Source organism: Rhineura floridana, chromosome 4 (genome assembly GCF_030035675.1).
Source record: "Rhineura floridana isolate rRhiFlo1 chromosome 4, rRhiFlo1.hap2, whole genome shotgun sequence".
Classification (NCBI taxonomy): domain Eukaryota; kingdom Metazoa; phylum Chordata; class Lepidosauria; order Squamata; family Rhineuridae; genus Rhineura; species Rhineura floridana.
Window position 1 is genome coordinate 121,549,709 of NC_084483.1, and position 19,379 is coordinate 121,569,087.

The following is a 19,379-nucleotide window of genomic DNA, read 5'->3' on the forward strand; positions in this document are numbered from 1 at the left end:
GTTCTCGTAAACACTAACAAATTTATTTTGGCATAAACTTTCCAAGGCAAGACTCTTATCTTCACCATTGCTACATTTTCTCCTCCAAGCTGCATGTATTAGTGTCCAGGATCCTTCCCGCTTCCCCCCGAAATGCCACATTTCTACTAGCAAGAGATGTCAAATATTAGTAGTTCTTTTCTCTTTTTTAATTTATAACTTTCTTATGACAAGAGGGTAATAATTTGGCTCTGTAGAGAGTCTAAGTTGGATTTCCCCCTTCAAAATAATATTATTTTCTGCACATTTTCACCAGCTTTTTAAAAAAATCCTGATTCTTGGGGTCAGTAGCCCCCCAGGTGCACTTTTCTTTCTGCAATTTACACATAAGTACACTTACAGGGTAGTCCTTCTAGGACATTATCACAAACTGTCAGCCTTACAACATCCCCAAAATCCAGCCAGTTACCACTTACAGTTTCCTTCTGGAAACAAAAAAAAACCCACTTGAGATCAAAATGTACCCCAGAAATGCATTGAATTTTGCCATTTTTGCTATTTTGACCTCAACCAATGTTAGCAGATTAAAGTTGTTTCTAAACAGTTTACAGTTTATTCATGGCATTTTAACTTTTTTACTTTAAAACATATTCTTGTTTTTTGGAATTGAAAATAAAATTTGTGTTGTTTACTCAATGTACATAAGGAAGGGGCAACTGTTTACTGCTCAGAAAAATTCTACCTCCTCTAAATAAGTGTTTTCTGGCTCTGGGTGTTTGGATATTGTCAAGAACTCTTCTCCAAAATACCCTACTTGCTCCCCCAGCTTTCAGTCACAATATAACAGAGTAATATATAGCTTGGATTAAATCCTTGGTCCTCTAAAAATGTTACTTGTCGACTTCCCAGGAGGATCTCTCCGCCTGTGCAGCTCTGAGACGGGCTCCCGTCTTGGATGAAACTTTTTCAGCCTTAAATCCAGTCAGAAGGGGGTTTTTTTGACTGGGGATAATTTCTTCCGGATAAGGAAGAAACGTGAGATTCCCCACACAGCTTTGTTGTGGTTGTGGGAGACTGGAATTCGTCAGAATCATCTGTGAAAGAAGGTCTTCCAGCAGCTCGGACAGAGCGAGGATTTATAGCCAGCTCAGCTGAATAAGTGACCCGTTTTTTTTTCCTTTTTAAAAAAAACGGACTAACAGGCAAGCATCCTCCTGTCTATGCTTATCACTTTCTTATCTATAAAGCTAAAGAGATTTGTCAAAGGATCGGCAATTAAGAAAACCTGGGTGAGCCAAAACTTTCCTTTTTTTTTACTCACGGAACTAAGGGGGAGGAAAATAAAAATAGCCTATCTTTTTCCTATTGCAAAAAGCTGACATGGAAAATGGCATTGTAAAGATTACAACGGATGAGGTGTTTCTGATTGGAAAAGAAAAGAAAAATCTTTTTGATTTATAAGACTTTTGTGTAATATATGTCTGGAACTATTTTTTCTGATCTACTTTTTTTTTTTTTTTGGACGAATCTGCTCATTCTCGTTGCTACTAGTCATTAGGACGCTGTGAACTAAAGCTGTTTTTGCACTTCTGGGCATATAAGAGATAAGGGCTGTCTAGAGTGTGACGCCAGTTGGTTTGAAATATTAACTCCTTTATAACTGGATAAAGAAATAAACTGCTCTTTGCTTGAGACATTGAAAATTGAAGGAGTTTAGTTCCTTTGGCTTTAAGAATGACAATTAAGAAGATCATGGATGTACAAGAAGGGACTTTATCTTTAGACATGTTTCAGAAAATAATGAATGGGATTAAGTCAATAAAACAAGAATTGAGAAATAATAGACAAGCGTGGAGAATTGAATTTGATGAAATGAGACAGGAGCTGAAAGAAATTCAGGATTCTATGAGAAAGGAGAATAAAGATAGATCTGGAAAACCAAAAAAGGATGAAAGAGAAATTAAAGGCAAGGTTCAAACTATGGAGATTGGATTAAATATGGACATGGAAAAAGATTTGGATTTCCTGGTTGTGATGGATCCTGGAGACAAATATTATGGTTTGGAAATCAGCGCTGTCCCTAAAGGAATTGAAGAGATTGGAGATAAAGATATTATCAGTTCAAAAAAATTCCTGGACTGGAAGGATTTGATGGAACTTGAAATGGAGAAAGTTAACAGAATTAATCCCTGTTTTGTGTCAATGGAAAAATCTTCAAGAGATGTGCTAGTGTATCATGTAAAAAAGAGGAACAGGGATGCGGCTTTGCAACAATACTTCAGTGATACGTTCGGAATTGATGGCAAGAAAATATCTGTGATAAAGGAAATTCCTATCAGATTTTTATTATATGACTATGACAGCAAGATTATTGGGTGCATAAAGATGGAAGATGGAAGATGGAACCAATATGGATAATGGAAGAAGAGCGATTTGAAATTACTGGACTTAGTAGACTTGATGAGTTGGATTAATTGACATGTTTATTTAGAAAAAAAATTGATGGACATATATCTCAAAGATTGGAAACTTCTCTTTGACTTTTTGTGGAAGAATGAAATGATATGATGTTAATGAGATTTGAAACCAATTAAGATAACTGCTGGAGGAAGGTGATTTTATAATCTATTAAGAGACAGGCTTCTTATATATTATAGATTTATAGCTGAACTACGACAAATCGGAAGTCAATATTTTTATTTTTTTATTTTTTTATTGTATTAGTTATTGATTTGCGTTTTTTTCTTTTTGTATTGTTTTGGTTTTGAAAATCTGAATAAAAATTAATTGAAAAAAAAATAAAAATGTTACTTGTCATGCCTTCACATCCTCATATGGTTGCCAGGCCTCCAGTTTTCACTCCAAGATTCTGTTTGTTGGGGGTACTCTCCAGATCGCCAGGTGAGTCATCCCACCTCTGGACTCTTAGCTTTTTTTAAAAAAAAAAAATTAAGTTGCTAGGTGGTCTGGTTCAAAAGATACACACCAAAATGTCAGCTGCTGCCCTGCGACTTCTGTTAAAATGAGTCAGCTTCTCAAATCCCCTCCTTTTCAGGTTTTTAGCCAATAAGTGAAGTCAGAGTTGTGATTGTTGAGGAATTTGTTGACCTTCAGGCAATAGCTAGAACCTATTGCAAGTCCTGAAAATAGCTTCCTTTTCCTGCCTATCTGCACATCATGAGTTGAATAAGGTTATATCTTTCAGCAGCAGCAAGAGTACCTTTTTCTCTGTGTGTATATACCGCACAATAATTGAGCAGGAGATCTAGAACAAGATCACAGCAGGATCTTGGTAGGCATGCACAGTAAACAATTTCAGTTAAGATTATAATAAAAGTGTACATGCAGGTTTTTTTAATTACTTGCAAAAATAGCATATCGTACATTTTACCTTTCAAATAATTTTGAACAGATTTTTTTTAAAGTGTACATGCATCTTATGATGCTATTACAATATGTTATACTTTTCTAAGTACAAGACGTCAAACAAGTTTACATTTTCCTGGGCTGTTGGAGAGGGCAGTTTATTTGTCTAATTCATAGCCTGTTTGGAAAACCTTCCCAATATGTAGCTTTAATCCCACACTAACTTTCCTGGGAGAAAAGTTGCAATGCTAATCCCACATACCTAGGAGTAAACCCCATTAATTCAATAGGACCTACTTTAGAGTAGACAGGGTTAGGATTTGCTGTAAATTAATGGGACTTTTGAGTGAACATAGCAAAGGATTGTGTTGTAAATCTTTCCCACTCCAATCCTATTTTTTTAAGTAATTAAGCAGAGCTTACTTAGGTGTTACTGCTTTTATTAGGTAGGAAACTAATTCTGTGTTGTTGTTTTTTAAAAAAGTTCTGCAATGACCAACTGGTTTTGACAATAAACTATTATATGGGGTGTATTATTTTTAAACATTCAGTGAGTGTGTATATGGAGTCTTTCCAACAACCCTATGCGGTAGGGTTGCCAATTGGAAACCAAAGCAGCTCACAACAAGAAATAAATCCTGTTAAATCCCAATAACCACAAGAACAAGTATAAAATAGTTGCAAAACTGCTTAAGGTGGCATGATTCTGAATTTGGGTTGGGTGAATGAAGTTGTGTATTAGTTGAGGTTGCAGTGATGTGCATGCTTCCCTGTTTGAGTAAGCCCCATTGAATACATCGGGACTTGCATGTGCGTAAACATGCATAGGATTGCACTATAAATATCTTTATGGATTGTGTAAATAATAAACATCTTTGACAGTCATGCTTATATAACTATTTCTTCATGCTATGTCTCTATAAGTATCTGATTTCATACAATGGTTATAAATTCCTATTTCCTCTACATTTTAAGTGTGCCCTTCTTCCTTGGATTGTTCATGGTCCCCCTCTGTTGCTTTCACCCTGAAGGGAATTAGCTGAGAGATAGTGAGTAGCCCATGGACACCAAGTAAACTTCGTAGCTGATTTCAATTTTAATTAATTAAAACTATTCATATCTAGGCAAAGCTTATGAAATAATGCAAATCCATACAATACATTTAAAGCACACCCAATTCACATTTAAACTGCATGATTTCCCCCAGAGAATCCTGGGAAGTATATTTCCCACCACCACCACCCTTAACAAACTACAGTTCCCATGATTCTGTGGTGGGATTCATGTGCTTCAAATGAATGAATGTGCTTTAAATTATTGGTATGGATCTGCCCTAGGTATGATCTCCATTCATTAGAGAAAAGAACAATTTTAAAAGATACTTTTTTAAACGGGAAGGGCTCTAGCTCAGTGGTAGGGCATATGCTTTCCATGCAAAGGTCCAAAATTCAATCTCTGAAAAAGACTTTTGCCTGGAATCCTGGAGAGCCAATGCTAGTCCATGTCATCAGTACTGAGCTAGATGGTACCAAACAGCCTGAGTCGGTATAAGGCAGATTCCTTTGTTCCTAAAAGAGGAAAGAGACCCAAGGGCCACAGTGACTCTGACATTTATTTATGTATTTTACTTGCAACATTTATATACCACTTTATTGTTAAAAACCTCAAAGTGGTTTACTTGAGGAATTAAGTAAACCTAACTATATCTGCTCAGAAGTAAGTCCTACTGAGTTCTATGGAGCTTGGTTCCTTAGTAAGTATGTTTAGAATTGCAGCCTTCAGGGACATCCACCTTTACCCCTGAGTGCTCCCATCTAACATCTCCACAACACTAGGCTCCCTTCTTCCTACAGCAGCCTTCTGGTGACTTGCATGGCCTGTGGGCACTTCAACCTTTCTTGCCAAAAGCAAGTAGGCTAGATTAAATGTTCCCTACCTGGGCTCCCTAAGCAGGTGAGAAGGAATGATCACGTCACTTCAGCTGGACCTGGGAATACCCTCATTTAGCAAAGATTTCTATCTTAATTTCCAAACAGAGTTTTTTGTTTGTTTGCTTGAATGGTATGCTTAATGTATCCTGCTTAATGACAATACTGGAGCCTGCCCCTGAAATCTCAGGGTTTGGGATACTTCTGACCTGGCAACCCTTCTCCTCCACAAACTTTTCCCCCTAGAATTTCCCCTAGTACTAAAAGATCTTTCAGCATAATGCAAGAGACTGACCCACATTAATGGAAGATGTTCTAGTTTTCTTCCATAACTACCTTTCATTTGTACTTAGTTGCAGTGAGGCAAATGTTGTATGTCCTCCAAATAAAATTAATCTTCCTCTCCACAAAATAACATGTGGAATTAATGGCACACAGGCCATAGGAAGCAATGCCCATTTTTTAGCCAGGCCATATGTCAGACTCCAGAGGTTTCTGACCAGAGGTGTAGGTGTCCAGGGACTTGGGGAGTCTTAGACTCCTTACTTTTTTAGAAGCAGGGTCCCTATATCTCAAGCTATTACAATATTCCTGCTGATTAGAGGCAATCAGAATAAAAAGAGGAGGAGACTCTTCTCAGCTAACACTCTCCTTTCATGCCTATTGGCTCCTAGGGATTTCTGTTATTGTGGGAGAAAGTATTAACAAGGACCTCATTCTCAACCCAGCGCAAAAACAAGGGGAGGGGAGTGGCTGTGACTAACATGAAGGGACCCTGCACTTCTGGATTTGCCACTATGCTACTGTTTCTGACATACCTCCCTGCCTCCATTATGTACCTTTTGGCTGTTCACACGCCTCCTAATTGCCCTTATCCTAAGCTAGAGTAGCCATACATCTCACTTGACAGAAGACACTCCTCTCTTTGAGTGGCTGCCCCTGTTAAGTCCCTGTTCAAACTAGAGATAAAGAATCATAAGAAGAGGGAGCAAGGGCCTTGGCATGTTAGTACCATCTTGGCAAGCAGAATTAGGTTAAGAACATAAGAAGAGCCTGCTGGATCAGGCCAGTGGCCCATCTAGTCTAGCAACCTGTTCTCACAGTGGCCAACCAGGTGTCTGGGGGAAGCCCGCAAGCAGGACCCGAGTGCAAGAACACTCTCCCCTCCTGAGGCTTCCGGCAACTGGTCTTCAGAAGCATGCTGCCTCTGACTAGGGTGGCAGAGCACAGCCATCATGGCTAGTAGCCATTGATAGCCCTGTCCTCCATGAATTTGTCTAATCTTTTAAAGCCATCCAAGCTGGTGGCCATTACTGCATCTTGTGGGAGCAAATTCCATAGTTTAACTATGCATTGAGTAAAGAACTACTTCCTTTTGTCTGTCCTGAACCTTCCAACATTCAGCTTCTTTGAATGTCCATGAGTTCTAGTATTATGAGAGAGGGAGAAAAACTTTTCTCTATCCACTTTCTCAATGCCATGCATAATTTTATACACTTCTATCTTGTCTCCTCTGACCCGCCTTTTCTCTAAACTAAAAAGCCCCAAATGCTGCAACCTTTCCTCATAAGGGAGTCGCTCCATTCCCTTGATCATGCTGGTTGCCCTCTTCTGAACCTTTTCCAACTCTATAATATCCTTTTTGAGATGAGGCGACCAGAACTGTACACAGTATTCCAAATGCGGCCGCACCATAGATTTATACAACGGCATTATGATATCGGCTGTTTTATTTTCAATACCTTTCCTAATTATCGCTAGCATGGAATTTGCCTTTTTCACAGCTGCCACACACTGGGTCGACATTTTCATCGTGCTGTCCACTACAATCCCGAGGTCTCTCTCCTGGTCGGTTACCGCCAGTTCAGACCCCACGAGCGTATATGTGAAATTCAGATTTTTTGCTCCAATATGCATAATTTTACACTTTGCCATTTTTCCGCCCATTCACTCAGTTTGGAGAGGTCTTTTTGGAGCTCTTCGCAATCCCTTTTTGTTTTAACAACCCTGAACAATTTAGTATTGTCAGCAAACTTGACCACTTCACTGTTCACTCCTAATTCTGGGTCATTAATGAACAAGTTGAAAAGTACAGGTCCCAGTACCGATCCTTGAGGGACTCCACTTTCTACAGCCCTCTATTGGGAGAACTGCCCATTTATTCCTACTCCTCTGCTTTCTGCTTCTTAACCAATTCCTTATCCACAAGAGGACCTCTCCTCTTATTCCATGACTGCTAAACTTCCTCAGAAGTCTTTGGTGAGGTACCTTGTCAAAAGCTTTTTGAAAGTCTACGTACACTATGTCCACTGCATCACCTCTATCTATACGCTTGTTGACACTCTCAAAGAATTCTAATAGGTTACTGAGACAGGACTTTCCCTTGCAGAAGCCATGCTGGCTCTGCTTCAGCAAGGCTTGTTCTTCTATGTGCTTAGTTAATCTAGCTTTAATAATACTTTCTACCAGTTTTCCAGGGACAGAAGTTAAGCTAACCGGCCTGTAATTTCCAGGATCCCCCCTGGATCCCTTTTTGAATATTGGCGTTACATTTGCCACTTTCCAGTCCTCAGGCTTAATTAGTTCTAAACTTGCATCTCTACATATCAAGTAGCATGTATCAATTTTATTCACATGTGTGTCCTCTTTTCTCCACTTTTATGGGGATGGTGTGAGTGGCTACCCTAACCCAACCTCTGGGCTGCTGAATGTTTGGGTTCTACCTGTGCTTCCACCCACATATAACTGTGCCTGACAATCCTTCCCACTAATATGATCTCATGCACACACAGCCTCCTTACTATCTATCTATCTATCTATCTATCTATCTATCTATCTATCTATCTATCTATCTATCTATCTATCTATCTATCTATCTATCTATCTATCTATCTATCTATCTATCTATCTATCTATCTATCTATCTATCTATCTATCATCTATCTATCTATCTATCATCTATCTATCTATCTATCTATCTATCTATTTATTTATTACATTTATATCACACCCTTCCTCCCAGTAGGAGACCAGGGCCTGCTTCCCCCCCCCTCTGCTTCCAAGTAGCACAACTCAGCTCTGTTTGCTCTCCTCCACATGGCTTGCCTTCCCTAACTCCTCCCTACCAAGCCCCCACCCCCTGGTACTGCAAGCACTTCTGTCTCTTGCCTTTCCCTACAGCTCTTCCGGTTGCTCTTGAATTTTTTCTCCAGCAGACACACCTTTCTGGCCTTCTCTGGAACCTGCGTTCACTTCCCTTCTGAGAGTGCTAGGAAAGGAGGTCCTTCCTGAAGAATGCCATGCACTAGGGTAAGTATATATGGTCTTATTTGTGAACACTCTCCTTTTTTAGAAGTGGGGCAGGCAGGACAAGTAGCTTTATTTGTTTGTTTGTTTATTATTTGATTTATATCCCGCCCTTCATCCCAGCAGGAGCCCAGGGCAGCAATTAGCTTTAGTAATCTTTTCCTTTTTGAAATAAAACGATTAGACCAAAGTAAGAAAAGAAGTAAACATGATCAGAAGACAGGCGGGTGGGACAACTGGCCTGTCAATCATGTGACATCATTATGACATCAGATGATTTGCAAGTAGGTTCTCCCACCTACCTGTCAACATTTTAATTGAAACCTCTGCTCCAATGGAGCTTTCCCTCCTCTGTTTTAGCAGCAGTTTCAATGCAACTGCTTCATGCTCCTGGAACAAGGCATGCTCCCGCCACGCATCAGCTATACGATTTTTTTTTTTAAGATAAATTGCTATCTTTCTGCTTACCCTACTTCTAACAGCTGAAAAGCCCTTTAGAAAAAAATAACAACAACATGAGGGGGACCTGGGGGAAAAATATGGTGAGGGTGGAGATGTCTTCTCCTGCTCCTCTCTCTCAAGCAGAAGGTGGTGTTGGCCTGAGCAGGTGCCACTGTACTCCTTTTCTGCATCAATGAGTCCTCACTTTTAGCTCAGAGCTGAAGCTTGGTGGAGGTCTCACCGTGCTGAGCAGCAGTAATAACACGAGCAGAGGAGAGGGCACTACCGGTTTCAGCCCAAGACATATTGCCAGCTGAAGTAGAGCCCAGAGGCCACCGCCACCTGCTTGCAAGCTGACACCGTGCAGAGTTTTGCACAGATACCAATTCCTACTTTCATCCATTCCCCCACTCATGGGTAGGGCCCTGCTCCACTACTACTCTTCCTCCTCATAAGAACGTAGAAAGCTGCCTTATAATGAGTCAGATCATTGGTCCATCTAGCTCAGTGTTGTCTACACTGATGGACAGCTGCTGTCCAGGGTTTCAGACAGGGGACCTTCCCAGCCCTAGTTGGAGCTGCTGTGGATTGATGCAAATGCATGCAAGGCAGTTGATCTACCATTGATTGACAGCCCTTCCGTGTCTGAGCAGATAAAAGGTCCATTTAATCCAGCATTCTGTTTCCCAGAAATCCACAAGCAGGTCATGACTGCTGTGACTCACTGGTACAGCATGTGCTGTTTTGCTGGTGGATGAACCTTATGTATGGTTTTATTGCTTTTCACAATTTTATGGTATCATTGTAGTCTTAAATTGCTGTAAGTCACTTTGAGATTTGTTTTCTTTGAAAAGTGGTGAATAAATGTAATAAATAATGATACTAATGAATAGGGTTTTTTAAAGAGTGGGGCCAGATTATACAGTATTGCAGGGATGAATAACCTGTGGCCCCCAGATGTTGCTGGACTACAAATCCGATCATCCCTGACCATTGGCCACAATAGGTGGGGCTGATGTAAGTTAGAGTCCAACAACATCTGGAGGTCCACAGGTTATCCACTCTGGTGTATTTTGGGGCTTACAGCTTGATCCTATGCAAACTTAGGTACACCTAAACCCATTGGTTTCAATGACATGGCCAATTCTGCACATGTCACCCATGTGTCATATTGGATTGGGAGGGAGTTTGTGCTGTGCCAGTTTGCTTAGCAGTAGCAGCACAGAGGGGGTGGCTGAAGAGAGGGAGGGTAAGGTTTGCAGCACCCTCAGAGTTAGACTGGCTTGAGAGGAAAGTTGTACTGCTTAGTCCAGTTTTGCTGATGGTGGCAGCAGCAGGAGAAGATAGGGGGGAGTTGTGTCTGATAATGGGCAGCATGGCATCAGTTGCCAGCTCAGGGCCTTTGGGGAGCACTGGCCATAGGAGGAGGCAATGCAGAGGTGAAGGCTGTGGGGAAACACACTGATTTGCAGAGAGTGTGTGTGTGCGCCATCCAGAGTTTGCTTATTTATTTATTACATTTCTATCCCACCTTTCCTCCAAGGAATCGTAGAATTGTAGAGTTGGAAGGGGCCTATAAGTCTAGCCCCCTGCTCAATGCAGGAATCCAACTTAAGGCATACCTGGCAGGTGGCTGTCCAGCTGCCTCTTGAAGGCCTCCAGTGTTGGAGAGCTCACCACCTCCCTAGGTAATTGGTTCCATTGTTCTACCACACAACAGATAGGAAGTTTTTCCTGATGTTCAGTTGAAATCTGGATTCCTGCAACATGAGCCCATTATTCCATGTTCTGCACTCTGGGATGATCAAGAAGAGATACTGGCCCTCCTCTGTGTGGCAATCTTTCAAGTACTTGAAGAGTGCTGTCATATCTCCCCTCAGTCTTCTCTTCTCATAGCTAAACATGCCCAGTTCTTTCAGTCTCTCCTCACAGGGCTTTGTTTCCAGACCCATGATCATCCTTGTTGCTTTCCTCTGAACCTCAGCTCAAGGAGGCGTACATGGTTCTCCCTTCCTCATATGATCCTCACAACAACTCTGTGAGGGAGGTTAGGCTGAGAGGTAATGACTGGTCCAAAGTCACCCAGTGAGCTTCATGGCTGAGTGGGGGTTTGCACCCTGGTCTCCCAGGTCATAGTCCAACACCCTAACCATTACACCACACTGGCTTCGTTAGGTTGGGAGCGGGAAGGCTGTGCTGCTCAGCCAAGGGAAAGGCTCCTTGAAAATTGAGGATTTTTCAGCACACGTTTGCTTACCCACCATTCCCTTTTCAAAAACACCTCATTGCAAGGACTGTCTGTGTGTTCTGGTGGTGGTGAGGCAGCCACAAAGTAGACTTGCAGTGTTTCCGGTGCTGATTCCATCTCTCTCTCTCTGTCTCTCTCTCTCTCTCTCTCTCTCTCTCTCATTATTTCATATGCATAGTGTTGGAACCAGTGGGTGCCCTTATCCAATCCCAGACAGAGCAAGACTGATCCAGAGAGCCACCCAGAGCCCAGTGTTTTCTGCTTCGCAGCTCCCACTGTTCCCAGTGCTTCTCACCCAACATCAATGTAACAGCACCCCCTTTTGCCTAGGCTTCATTTCTATTTAGCATGTGAGGGAGGAAACTTAGGCTTTGTCTTTTAAAAATGGAAATCATTTTACTGGTACACTGTTGAAACATTTTCCAAACCCAGTAGCTGGGGAGGGGGGGCGGGTTCAGTGATGTGCTGCCTTGTCTTATGCATATTTACTCAGAGGGAAGTCCCTGAGATGAATGAATGGGGCTTTGTCCTAGCTAAGTGTGTGATGCAGAGATCTGTAGTCCAGACAATAGGAAGCCTCCTTACACTGAATCAGACGACTAGTCCATGTTGGCCAGCAGGGTATACTCTGACTGGCACTAGATGCAGCAGACAAAGAATGGGAACAAACCCACCTGGCTGATGTTTCACCTTCAGCATCCATCTTTTTGCATAAAAATTAACTCAGGCTCAATGGGCTTCATTAATGAGCTCTTGTCATATTTCTCCTTCTTTATTCCCTGGGGGTTTGCCATGCAAACTAATATTGGATATGCATCTTTAATTCCTCACCATTTCTCTATCTGTTGCCACCTGAGGGAGAGTCTCTCCTCAGTTGACCAGAATGCTTTCCAGTATTCTGGGTAGGGTTGCCAGGTGTCCAGTTTTCAGCTGGGTATGCCAGCTTTGGGGGGTCCTCTCTGGATCTCTGAGTGAGTCACCTTAATCCCCAGACTCTCTACTTTAATTTAAAAAAAAACAATTAAGTTTCTAGGTGGCCTGGTTCACAAGATATACACCAAAACATCACCTCCCGTTCAACTTCCATGAAATTATCTCTTAGCTAGCTGCTCTAACCCCTCCCTTTCAGGTTTGTAGCCAATAAGTGAAGTCAGGGTTGTGTTTTGTTGACCTCCAGGCAGTGCCTAGACCCAGATCTTGGAAGATTACTTTTAAAAAGTAATAAATTACAGTTAAAATTACATGGCCTAGAAAAGTAGTAATTACTGTTACAATTGCAATTGCTCTAAAAGTACAGTAGGGCCCCACTTATACGGCGGGTTAGGGACCAGGCCCCCACCGTAAAGCAGAAATCGCCGTAAAGCGGAACCCATAGACTATAATGGGGCCATAGCGCAAAAATGCCACGGAAACATCGCAAAACGTCGCAAAAGAGCAAAAATCGGCTTTAAAATGGAAAACGAAAGCTGCCGCATTAGCGGAACGCCGGGAAGCGGGGCCTTACTGTAACCGATTACTTTACTTTTTCTCAAAAGTAATCACTACCATTACATTTCAGTTACTTATTTAAAAAAATGCCTACAAGGTGCTGGCCTTGGCTGCTGCACATCTAAGCAGCCTAAAAAACATTAAAAGTAAACACACACATACAGAGGTAGTAGAGTAATTCTTATTATCCATAAGATAGCAGTGGTGGCCTCTCCACTGGTAAAGGAGGTGGGGAGGGAGGCAGAGGCCACTATTATTATTCAATTATTTATTTAATTAATTAATTTGTATCCCACCCTTCCTTCCAGCAGGAGCCCAGAGCGGCAAACAAAGCACTAAAAAACTTTAAAACATCATAAAAACAGATCTTAAACTACATTAAAACAAAACAGCATTAAAAACATTTTAAAAACAACCTTTAAAAGGGTTAAAACATTATTAAAAACATATTAAACAATTCTGACACATGCAGACTGGGATAGGTCTCAGCTTAAAAGGCTTGTTGAAAGAGGAAAATCTTCAAAAGGCGCCGAACAGATAGCAGAGATCACTACTCAGATCTTTGCATGGCAAACCAAGTGCAACCTCCCCCTCAGCCAGCCAGCATAATCTCTCTCACTTAACCACCTCCCAGACCCTGCCCTGTCACCAACTAAGGGACACTCACCCAAGCAAACATTTTCCCCTGAGATGCAAAAAAGTTAAAATATTGCAAATGCAGCAAAGTAGCCAGAGAGGGTGGTGGAAGCCACTTTGTGTGCCAAGTTCAAACACAGTATTCACACACACACACATTGTCATCTTTCACTTCCACAGTTCTTTATCTCCATTCTGCTGCTGCCTCCTTATCCTCCTTTATCCATGTTCTTGCCCTCCGGCTCCTTTCTCCCTCCACTCCATTCTTCCTCACCACCATCCATTTTTTAAAACAATTGTTTTCTCCACTCCACCCCATCTCACTCTCCACCTCCTCCCTCGTCGCCTCATACCCAACCAGAGAGCATGAGGGAAGAGCGACGCTGCACAGAAGCCCAGTTTGAGGCACATGATTTTCATCCACAAATCAGAGGAGCAGAAGACTTCCCCTGCTTTTCCCCTCAAGTAATGCTGGAAACATTACAATTACTCCACAAAAGTAATAAAATTACTCCTAGTTCTATTACAATCAAAATGTAAAGGAATTACCCACTTGTTCCTCGAAAAGTAATGAATTGCAAGTACTTGTAACGAATTACTTCCAAGCTCTGCCTAGACCTCATAGCTATGCCAGAAAATGGTTGTTTTTTTTCCTGTTCATCTGAAAATCTCATAAATTGAGTAAATATATAGCTTTCAGGGGGGGGGGTTCTCTTGTGCGCAGGAGTCAAACCCTGGGCTGTTGAAGAGGGCAGTGTTTTGAAAACCTTCCCAATATGAAGCTTTAATCCAATACTCTCTTTTCTGGGAGTAAAGCTGCAATGCTAATCCCGCATACCCAGAGTAAACCCCATTGAATTCAATAGGACTTACTTTTGAGTAGACATGGTTAGGATTGTGCTGTAAATTAATGGGACTTTTGAGTGAACATAGCAAAGAATTGTGTTTATGTTGTAAATCTTTCTCTCCCTCACCAATCCTATTTTCTAAAGCAATTAGGCAGGGCTTCCTTAGATATCACAGTTTTTATTATGTAGGAAACTAATACTGATTTTTAAAAAAATGTTCTGCAGTGACCAACTGGTTCGACAATAAACTATTATATGGGGTATATGTATTTTTACATCTGCAGTGTGTGTGTGTGTGTATGGAGTCTTACCAACAACCCTGTGAGGTAGAGTTGGTGTTTGGAAACCAAGGCAGGTCACAATAATAAATAAATCCCTTTAAAATCCAGTTAACCATAAAACAAGTATAAACAGTTGCAAAACAGCTTAAAGTGGCATGATTCTGAATTTTGTGTTGGATGACATTTATTTATTATTTTGAATGATGTTTATTATTTATGTATTATTTGGTTTATATCCCGCCCTTCCTGCCATTAGGAGCCCAGGGTGGCAAACAAAAGTACTAAAAACACATTAAAACATCATTAAAAACAGACTTTAAAATATATTAAAGCAAAACATCCTGAAAAACATTTTTAAAAAGCTTTAAAAAACTTCTTTTTAAAAATAGGTTTAAAAATATATTAAAAAGCAGTTCCAGCACTGATGCAGACTGGGATAATGTCTCTGCTTAAAAGGCTTGTTGAAAGAACAAGTTCTCTGGACATTTCCCTATTTGAGTAAGCTCTATTGAATACATTACGACTTGCTTCTGAGTAAACAAACATAGAATTGCACTGTAAATATCTTTACAGGTTGTGTAAATAATAAACATATTTGATAGTCATGCTTATATAAATATTGTGTCCCAATAAGTATTTGATTTTACACTATGGTTGTACATTATTTCCTCTACATTTTAAGTGTGCCCTTCTTCCTTGGGGTGGTCATGGTTCTCTGTTGTTTTCATCCTGAGGGGCAGATAGGCAGAGAGATGGCGAGTAGCCCATGGTCACCCAATACATTTTATAGCTCATTTCCATTTTGAAAAATTAATTAAAATTATTTACGTACAGGCAAAGTTTACTAGGTGTGTGCATTCAAGAGTGAATTGAAAAGAACAATGTTAAAAGATACTTTTTTATAACAGGGGAATGGTTGTAGCTCATTGGTAGGGCACATGCTGTGCATGCAAAGGTCCAAAATTCAATTTCTGGAGAAGGCTATTGCCCGGAACCCTGAAGATCCAGTGCTAGTCCATGTCATCAGTATTGAACTAGATGGTACCAAACAGGCTGAGTCAGTATAAGGCAGATTCCTTTGTTGCTAAAAGAGGAAAGAGACCCAAGGGCCACAGTGACTCCAAAAGTTATTTATGCATTTCATTTACAACATTTATATACTGCTTTATTGTAAAAAAAATCTCAAAGCAGTTTACAGAAAGAATTAAAAGAATAAAATTATTGGCAAAAACAGTTAAAGACAGGTATTTAAAAACATTCAAAATAATAAAACCAATAATGAGTTAAACACAGATTTAAAAGCATAATGGTTTCTACATGCCTGGATAGGCTTGCCTAAACAAAAATGATTTTAGCAGGTCCTGAAAAGAGGTGTCTGCCTAATGTCAATAGGCAAGGAGTTCCAAAGCGTAGGTGCTGCCACATTAAAGGAATGATTTCTTACAAGAGTGGAACAAGTACTATGTGGCGCTCATAACATGGAAAGCACACCTTGAACTTGGCCTGGTAGCAAATCAGCAACCAATGCAGATTTCAGAGCAGAGGTACTTTGTGCTGATAGGGTCTCACTCATGTCAGCAGTCGTGCTGCAGCATTCTGGTATCTGGTATATTTTCACAGAGGCATCACAGGGACTTGGGCAAACTGTGACTAAAAGTGCTAAACCACAACTGAGACCTTCAAAAATACACTCCTCAAAATATATTATTGTTGACAGAAGTCCTGCTAGGTTTGGTCAATATTCTAAATAGAATGCAGAGGGAGGCTAAAACTTTGTCAGCTGCAAAGATATCAGAAGCTAGCTTTTTTCGAGAAGAATTGTAAGCTGTGCCAATTCATTTCTCTATGGCAACCTTTTATGGAACTTTTCTTAATACACACAGTGAATTTAATCTGCTGAGATCTGAGACAAGTAACTCCTCCAGGAAAATTATAGATTGCAATTTTAATTGAAAAAGACTGGCTATAAACTGATCTCTGGAATTATGATGACTAATTACATTTCTCCTTTCATAATTAACAAACTTTGAAGTAGTTTATATATTAGGTGTTTGCCCTCAGCTCTTGTAGAAAAAAATGTTTTCTATGCTAGAAGAAGGGGTAAAAACTGCTCTGTTACAAAAACCCAATCCTATGCAGCATTAGATACACAGCAGAGTTGGTTTGCAGTCCTAAACTAGGAGCAATTCTCATTGAACACAGTGAGATTTACTTCTTACTAACCACTCATGGGATTTCACAGAATTAGTAAGTGGTTTAAAAGGTAAAGGTGTCCCCGCACTTGTAGTGCGAGTCATTTCCGACTCTTAGGGTGACGTCTTGCAATGTTTACTAGGCAGACCATATATGTGGGGTGGGATTGCCAGTTCCGTCCCCGGCCTTTCTTTACCCCCCAGCATATGCCGGGTACTCATTTTACCGACCACGGATGGATGGAAGGCTGAGTGGACCTCAACCCCTTTTACCGGAGATTCGACTTCCTCCTTCCATTGGAATCGAACTCTGGCCGTGAGCAGAGCTTCGGCTGCATTACCGCTGCTTACCACTCTGCACCACGGAGGGTCTAGTAAGTGGTTTAGGCACAACTAATTCTGCTTGGGATTGCAGTCACAATCTTTTTACTTTGTACTAGCTTATTTGGGATGCTAGGAAAACCCATTTCTTGAGAAACACATTCCTGAAAAAGTGAGACAATATCCAACAATGACAGATGATTTATTTATTGAAAGATGTATATACCGACTTCTACATTAAATCTCAAGGTGATCTACAGAAATGGGAGTTGTAGTCAACAATGTCTGGAGGGACACAGGTTATATAAATGGTTATGGTATAACATTTATATGAATACAGTACAGAAAACTTGTAAAATTAAAACAACAAAGAATCTTGTGGCTCCTTAAACACTAACAAATTTATTATGGCAAAAGTGTTTATGGACTGGAGTGCAACAGAAGCAACAGGCTAATACTGCTACTCCTCTGGACATTCTAAAATTAAGTGTTTTTAAGCCACCAGTGCCAGCTAGAGAATGTATTGAAAGATTCGCTCTATTGCCATTGAAATCATGGAACTTGATTTAACTTTGACTGAATTGCGGCTTTAAATAACCCATACATAAATATATAGGCCTTTTCCAGGTAGGTCTAGGAAAGAGCCCTGTCTGAAATGCTGGGAAGCTGCTTCCAGGTATTGTAGGCAATACTGAGCCAGATGGCCCAACAGTGTGCACAATAAACACAGTGTCTGAAAAGTATCAACATCTCATTGAAAATAAAGGAGATTTAGGTTCTTAAGAGACTTCTAAAATGGTAGTCATCATGATAAAAAGAAACACTAGATTCCCTCTGAAATATGATCTTATCATTGCACAAATAGCTAAGCCAAAGATGTTAACAGATGTGATTAAAATCACATTTGAGGAGAATGTATTGGAAGGAAACATACATGCATAAATATGTAAATGTGCTTTGCTTACAGCTTTCCCTGAGCTATATTTTTCATGTTGTTGGAAGGCAAAAGCTCCTCCTGCTCCTGCTTAGTGCCCTTTCTACACAAATGTCTGCATTGCCATTGCCACCTATGTGGCACTCAAGGGTACAGGTATCCTTCTATGCACGGTTTATTCTAAACATCCCCCCCACTACACAAGCAGCCAGCACACTGCCCACCCCCAAATAATTAGTTAAGTAATTAGTCCAATAATATACTAGTAATATATGGTTATGAAGATGTAAAAGGAACAAATATTTATCTTCACTTTGTATTTCTTTTTATCTGTTCTAATCTATTTCTTTTCTTAGAAACGACCTAGCTTGTTATTAAATCCCAGATTTCACACTGCACAACATTTTTGACACTGGCCAAATGTGTCTAGCTGCACATTAGAATAAGCCCTGCTTCTATGCTCACCATTCAGTGTCAGACTGAAGGGGACAAAAACATACTGTGAAAACCCAGAACACAGTGCATCAAATTATAGTTACCTACAGTCCATAAAGCAGGGGCAGGGAACCTCAGGCCCAAATGTGGCCCTCTAGGCCTCTCTGTCAGGCCCTTGGGGCTCATCCTAGGTCATATCCCTTCCCAGTCCACACACCCTCTATTTCTAGGCTCCATTATCCCACCATGGCCTTGCTCTACATTCTCCTAGAGTGCATTTGCCTGGTTGGAACGTGCCCTTGAACTGTGATTATGTCTCTTGCTTTGCTGGATGGAGTTGTGTGTGGGTTGCGGCTGGATGTAGAAACCTCTGGCTTTTATTGTATAAAGATAAGAGTCAGACGTTGCCAAATATGCACCACCTGATCAAAGGGTGGGGAAAAAAGAGGGCTAAAGATTCCATTGAGGATCACAGGGTTACCCTCCCATGGACACAGAACAGATCGCCTTGGCCATAATGCTTGAGCAGCACAATAGCCTATATTAATTCAAAAGGATTCTGGTATTGTCACTGGGCACAGTTAAGCAATAAAATTATGAGTACTGGGACTATCACATTTTACAAGCTGTTTAGAGAAGAATTATTTAGCAATGAGTGAATAGAACCAGGAAGGGGGAATTCCTATATATACTGAACCTATCTGTTCTGAACAGGGGCAAGCAATTTTGTCTTGATCTTTGTTTCTATTTCCACAAAATAGAGATAATTACTTACCGCACAGGATTACTTAGTGAGGCACTTAAAATTCTTCACAAATGAAAAAAAAGTCAGCTGAATATCAGGGTGTTATTCTAATAAAGACAGCATTGGATTTATAGTGCCTCATGGTAATTTATGGAACTAATTAAAAACTGAGTAGGTTGTGCAGAGTTTTAAATGCCTAATCAGTTACTTGAAGACCACCTACCTTTGCAA